The 7,686-nt window shown below is 32.2% G+C and overlaps 1 long non-coding RNA gene across 1 annotated transcript; it reads right to left on the bottom strand.

Annotated features, from left to right (window-relative positions):
- Positions 1 to 419: 419 nt before the first annotated feature.
- LOC128240259 (uncharacterized) lies at positions 420 to 5,870 on the bottom strand. The gene is made up of 5 exons (XR_008262104.1): positions 5,798 to 5,870; positions 3,712 to 3,804; positions 1,691 to 1,741; positions 1,396 to 1,461; positions 420 to 462 (listed from the first exon to the last, which is right to left on the bottom strand). It is a non-coding gene; the product is annotated as an uncharacterized LOC128240259 (long non-coding RNA).
- Between the last annotated feature and the right edge of the window lie 1,816 nt (positions 5,871 to 7,686).

Genomic DNA, 7,686 nt, shown 5'->3' on the forward strand with positions numbered 1-7,686 from the left:
TCCTTTGCCAAAATTTCAGCTTGACGGAATTTGTAGAACGATGCAACGATAAAATTTTGGCCAAGGATTGCATCATTTACCAACAAGCAATTCTAAAATAGTTCACACGTGTAGAGGCAAAACATAGCATAGTCTTTTATAGGCTAAGAAATATTTTGATATCTTTTCTGTCAAAAAATAATTTAGAACTCAACGTCACTTACTTGTTTGTTTACATTTTTGTGACCCGTGGTGACCTATGTGAGAACCAAATTCAGTCACGTGATTCCTCACCCTGGAGCTATAGGTCAAGCTGATTAATGAATTGGTGCTTGTGAATTCACCATGTACCCCCCAACTTTAAACGAGCGTTCAAATGTTATATACACTTACAGTTAAGATGGTATACAATGTCGATAAGGCAGCTGGTTGTGCTACCACCGGCAATAACTGCTGTGCTCACCCGGGAAAGGTTATACCAAACTGTAACGAAATAAAATAGGGTTAAAAGGATGCATGAGTTTTACAAGGAATTTCCTTAAGCTCAAAATTTCGGAAAAAAGAATAAAAAAATAACGTATTTCGTGGACAGATGGGATTGATATGTATAAGTGACTGTTACCACTGAACCACAGTTACAGAAGAAGTTTTATATATGAACATACTTTTGAACAAAGTTATCATTGTTGTTGATTTGTATCGGTATAAGGCGTTCATTGGGCCAGACACAACCAGTAACTCTTTTCTTTTTTCGTAAATGTAAACAAATGCACACGCCAAAATGTGCCTTTAAATAGTGCAACAGAGGACATAGTTCCATACATAATCATACGAATACAATATATAATGAAATCTCTGAAAACCTTAATATACTGTAAGTACAAGCGTGTTTTTACTCATATTACAATTCCTTTTACAGGCAATAAATATCGCATCCATTTGTTTTAAGTGACCCAAACTGTCAGCGATAAGTGCCCGTCATAATCAAGAATAAGTAATGTAAATTGATGAAAATATAATACAATTAGCTAGTTTCTTAACAGTGACTAATAAACCTAGATATGAGGAGTTAATTGCAAGCGTAAAGTTAATGGAATGAAACCCGATATATTTTAGTTTAATTATTTATTCCTTCACCAAGATTTATTAGAGATTCTTTTGCTTGCTTTCAAATTCACATTAACTTTGTAATCTTATGAACGTATTTTATAATGTTTTTTGTCCGCACTATTTTTATCAATACGTCCCATTTTGTAACACAGTCGCATTAATTTATTAACAACTCATGTCAAAAAGTAGATCTAACGATACCTGATATCGATTTGCGTTACTTAAGCCTACAGTCTAAACATAAAAATGAAGGTGCATATGAGGATAAAGATTTGTACAAAATTGAGATGAGAACAAAATACTTACGTGAGTGATGTGTTCTACATGAAGGGGCGTTGTTTCCGTTGTCTGGGTAAAACTGGTCGTAGATACCTAGATAGTATGATAGTTTCTGAATTCAGCTGCAATTCCATTTTTGTATTTTATCGATAATAGCTGAAGGTTGAAACTAATTATTTTTAAGAAATAACTAGATCATCTTGTAGCATTGTTAATATTTAAAGAATAAGAGAGAGTGTCCATGGAAACTATATAACGGAGGTAACTTTGATATTACAGCCATCAGATGTAATACTTTTATCATCTTTATAAAAACTACTACCTTTGTAGTAACTGTCTGTATGTAAACATTGCCTTCTCACGTCGCCTGTCCCTGAAACGCCAAGTTGAAATGAAATGGAAGCCGTTTAATGCATTTTATTCCTTCTCCAAAACTAAGTTAAATGTGCCGGTGATATCTGAAGTTCGTGTTATTTATTTCGCATTTGAAACGGATTTAAGGTTGATACGTACACAGTTATCAAAATGCTGTGTTAAGAAGTAAATAAATAAATAGAACGACCAAGTTTAAAAATCACAGTAACTCTAAAACGTTTTTCGGTTGAACCACAAAAAGCCACTTAAAGTAAATAACCTTTTAGTCTTTGGGGACATAATAACAAATGTCAATGCTACTGTTAAAAGGGACAAACGGGCTGTTTCATTTAGGATCATGACACCTCATTGGTAGGTTGAACCTAACCAGTAAAATAGAACCAAGAAGTAATAGGTCAAACATTATAAGTTCAAGCAATTAGAAAACTTTATTGGCTGAAAACTCAAGAAATATTTGACTCAGGACCATGATATATAATTCGTATGTTGTACGTGGTGGGCAGTAAATGATATTAAACAAATCGACGTCAAGGTCACTTTTATTGTAAACTTTTCTAAAAATATCCTTATTGCTAACGTGACGCCGCATAGGGTAATGCTGTTCTTAAATTACTCTCCTTATTTTGCAAGGAAATATCTAGCGACCAATGCAAATATAGTAAATCTAAATCTACTAATTTTTCTTCGAAGTTTATTATTCTTGAACAATATTATTCGATTATCAACAGCAGTATCTATTGAACGGACGTCATTGTTGACGCCAATAATTTGTAAAATATTTTAGGAAGGCACAAACCAAATATACTAATAACATTGAAACAGGTAGGTTACTGGAAACATGGAAAACCATAATTTTGGCGCACAGCGACAACTCTATTTTGTAATTTTATTACTAAGTTGTTATCTCCCGTATCAATTGTAATGCAAGTCTAGCATCTAAACTGTTTTGTTCTTGTTTAAAAGTACACAACAGAACATCAGACTCTTAACAACAAAAGCACTAGACATAAACATATAGCAAAGGGCATTTTAGTCGTAAAGGGCTTTCTCGAAATGAAGATAATTTCTTCATAATCTAAAGCGAAACGTATCGTGAAACTACGGTAGATTATTTTTTACGAGGAATTTTGTTTTCGTTTGATATTTGTTTTCAAAAAATGATCGGGTCGTGAATTTATAAATCCTAGCGATATGTCTAGCAGATTATTAACGTTGTTTGGTTTAACCAGTATTTATTGCAGAAAATATTGAACAAAATAAATAAGCATTTGGGCTACAGAAATGCATAACATAAACATTGAGTAAACCACAGAATTGAGTATTAACCATAATTTAATTGTTTTTACTAAATCTATCTTTGTTTTCATTGTCAGGGATAAGATGAGTACAAATAATTGAAAAAATATATTTCAGGAATTGTTTTATTCACTTCTGCTGGTACGAAGTGATTGAACTATTCAAAAATAACTGGTACAATATGAGTATTATGCCATTTTTATGGTAGGATGCTAAAATTATAGAAATATAACTTCTTATAAAAGTGGATTGAGAAATACACGGTGGGGGGGGGTATGGCATTGATAGGATTGAGGGAAGGAGGGGAAGAAGGAAGCGGGCGTGGTGTAGTCACTTACTTAACACTGTTTGAGGTCGATTAAAACATATGAAGTGTATGTTAACCCTCAACAATTTGGCCTTAAAGGTGTTTGTCATACTGTAAGAGCATATAGCAAACAAATAATTGAGAATAATAATATCATGGGCGCATTTGGGTTTGGTAAGTGGTCACCAAGCCGACCAAGTGGGTTTGTCCGGTTACTGCGGTATCCCCCACATAGCAAAGACCACACTCCCGCGCAACATCGTGCCATCGAGGGTGACTTAGGTGAGTTTATCATAACTTTCTTCGCCATCGTTTTAAAATATTTAATGTTTGAACTAGAGAACAAGACACGTTATGTTACGTACCGTCCCCTTGGATATTGCTTTGGTAAGGGATAAGATGGTTCTGTCCACTGCAAGCACAAATCTTCGGCATTGTCGCATGACTGCTGAACTTGTCTATGGTCAAGAGAAACATAAACAGTTTAAAAGTTAAAAACTACACGAAAAGCCAAGTAGAAAAAGCTAAAGCTAAACTTCTGATTGACATTTAAATAACGATCTTAGTCAATTTTAGTCGTATATTGAATCGATCTAAGTGCCAGAGTTTAGTTATTTTGCTACAGATTTGAGCTAATTGATCTCTAGTCAGCATTGAATTTGAACATCAAGTTTTGGAAGTAAAAAATCGATGTATTGTCATTTGTGACGTTTATACCGTTTATACAGGTTAAATATAACTGGAGATAAGTCTAAAATCCTTTATTAAAACGACCCCATGGAACGCTCAATGCAGATCAAACATTTAATATACAACATCCAAAGTATAATAATTTCTCTGGTGTTTTAAAATGGCTCCGTTCTTTTGCTGAGGAGTGTCAATAAGAAAGTATGAGACAAAACAACACAGCCAATTTCAAATCATCCATTTAATAAGGAATTCATTTATTTTCTCTGTCTTGGTGTTCATACATTTCTTAATCGTTAAAAGGTTCAAACCTTTAAAAAAGATCTTCAGGTTTAAAAAACAACAACAAAAAAACTGAACTTAAATGAGTTCAGAATTATACAATTTTTAGACTAATTAAAATATTTATTTTCAAATTTAAGCCAATCAAAATATGGTTTTCCTTTTCCGTTTTTAGGCAGTCTTCCATCTATGGCCCTTTCGCCCAATATTGGCATTATGGCTCTTATGTTGTCATTGCAGATTTCCAGATATTGTGTCAAATGCAGTCTTACTCCCAGGTCAAATGTAATACTTGAAACATTATAACGAAATATGAATTAATTAAATCTAACAATGTAAATTTACAGTTCTGTTAACGAACGATTTTGTGTCAAATAATAGAGGAAATGTCTATGATATATTTCATTGGTAATATACTGAAATAATCTTATATAACACATTCTTAATATTTTGAATTAAAAATACACATTAATTCGGCGATATTTCACTAAACAAAATTATTAATATTATTCTAAAATGCTTCACATTTATTTAAGAAACATGAGCTTTATTTTTTCAAGTTCAATTTCTAGATCTATCTTTTCCCAGTCTAAAATCTAAAAATGGGCCCGGCAACTACCAAGGTATTGTTTGCAAAGCGCTATTCATTTATCGGGCTTTATCAAACATAATCCGAGACTTTATCACAGTTATATACGCACTATTTTTCGAATTATTTAATCCTTAATGGCGTTGAACCTTTAAGGATATCACAGTCAAACCTTCAAACATTTGTCGCCATTTTAAACAATATAAAGAATAAAAGGAATAGACAAGAAACTGAAACTAAAAATGTAAAAAAGTAAACGTAAAACCTCAAGCATATACTTATTGTAGAGTATCTGTGATTGATTATATACAAAACTGTGTTCGCAGTGAACTCTACAGAGACTTACAACAACAGGAGGTAAAGGGAGTTTCGTCTTTATCATGCAGATTTAAACAAATATAACAGCCATCTACTAGTGTTAGATAAGCGGCAAAAATCACAATCTATAATCCAATTGGTATAAACTATCTTTTTAATGCATTTAAATATATCTTTTATGTCCCAAATTGCCCAACTTATTGCATGCATTGGTACTCTTGCCTTAACAAATGATATTGATCAAGTGGATTTACGGCCTTTAAGTAAATTATTAAAACTCAATGAAAATCGATTATTGATGATCATTATCGATTATCGCCGATGTTGTACGCTCATCAACAAAATAGAACAAACAAATATTCGATTATATTCAGACATCGATACATCACTAGCCTCTACCTCTGCTCTATGATAATTTATCTTTAGGCTATTGTTTATGTTATTTTTTTAGGAAAACTTTTTTCACAAACTTCAAAAGTTAAACAATGTAAAATGTAAGGATATATTTTGTTTGTTTGTTCTTTTCACATATTCTCTCTCTTTGTTTCTAAGCGTCTATTGAAAATACTCTTTACCACTCAATTGCGTCAGTGCAAGTTTTATACAGTCTGGATGCAGGTCATTCAAATGACGTACCAGTTGGAATGCTGAAATGACGATTGAACATTCAATGAGGCATTTCAAAATCATGATGATGACGATAATGACAGGGTAAATGGTTTCCTAACACCAATTGTATACGATCGTTAATTCTGTTACAAATTTCAAGTGCTTTAATGTGTTATCTAATAATCATCACAAGTAAATGTAGCTGATAATCATAACACGTGTATGTAACTGATAATCATCACACGTATATGTAACTGATAATCATCACAAGTGTATGTAACTGATAATCATCACACGTATATGTAACTGATAATCATCACACGTATATGTAACTGATAATCATCACAAGTATATGTAACACGGATACTCATAACATGTATATGTAACTGATAATCATCACAAGTATATGTTACTAATTATCATTGCAAGTACCAGTAACTGATACTCATCACAAGTATATGTTACACAGATACTAATCACGCGTATATGTAACTGATAATCATCACACGTATATGTTACTGATAACCATCACAAGAATATGTTAAACGGATACTCATCACACGTATATGTAACTGATAATCATTACAAGTGTATGTAACTGATAATCATCACAAGTGTATGTAACTGATAATCACCACAAGTATATGTAACTGATAATCACCACAAGTATATGTAACTGATAATCTTTATAAGTGTATGTAACTGATAGTCGTCACAGGTGTATGTTACTGCTAATCATCACAAGTGTATGTAACTGATAATCATCACTTGTAAATGAAACTCATCACACGTATATGTAACTAATAGTCATCACAAGTGTATGTAACTGATAATCATCACAAGTATATGTTACTGATCATAATCACAATTATGTCGAACTGATAATCATCACACGTTGATGTAACTGATACCACAAGTGTAGGAAACTTATAATCATCGCAAGGGTATGTAACTGATAATGAATACAAGTATATGTAACTGATAATCATCACAAGTATATGGAACTGATAATCATCACAAGTATAAGTTTATGTAACTGATAATCATCACAAGTTTATGTTACTGATAATCATCACAAGTATGTGTAACTGATAATCATCACAAGTGTATGAAACTGATAACGGTCACAAATGTAAGTAACTGATAATCATCACAAGTGTATGTAACTGATAATCATCGCAAGTGAGTATGTAACTGATAATCATCACAAGGATATGTAACTGATAATCATCACAAGTTTATGTTACTGATAATCATCACAAGTATGTGTAACTGATAATCATTACAAGTATGTGTAACTGATAATCATTACAAGTGTATGAAACTGATAACGGTCACAAATGTAAGTAACTGATAATCATCACAAGTGTATGTAACTGATAATCATCGCAAGTGAGTATGTAACTGATAATCATCACAAGGATATGTAACTGATAATCATTACAAGTGTATGTAACTGATAATCATCGCAAGTATATATGTAACTGATAATCAGCACAAGTATATGTTACAAATAACGGTGACAAATGTATGTAACAGATAATCATCACAAGTGTTTGTAACCGATAACCATCACAAGTTTATGTAACTGATAATCATCACAAGTATATGTTACTGATAACGGTCACAAATTTATGTAACAGATAATCATCACAAGTGTATGTAACTGATAATCATCACAAGTGTATGTAACTGAAAATTATTACAAGTATATGTAACTGATAATCATCACAAGTATTTGTAACTGATAATCATCGCAAGTGTATGTAACTGATAATCATCACAAGTGAATGTAACTGATAATCATTACAAGTGTATGTAACTGATTATCGTCACAAGTGTATGTAACTGATTA

The sequence above is a fragment of the Mya arenaria genome, chromosome 7, assembly GCF_026914265.1.
Source record: "Mya arenaria isolate MELC-2E11 chromosome 7, ASM2691426v1".
NCBI lineage: Eukaryota > Metazoa > Mollusca > Bivalvia > Myida > Myidae > Mya > Mya arenaria.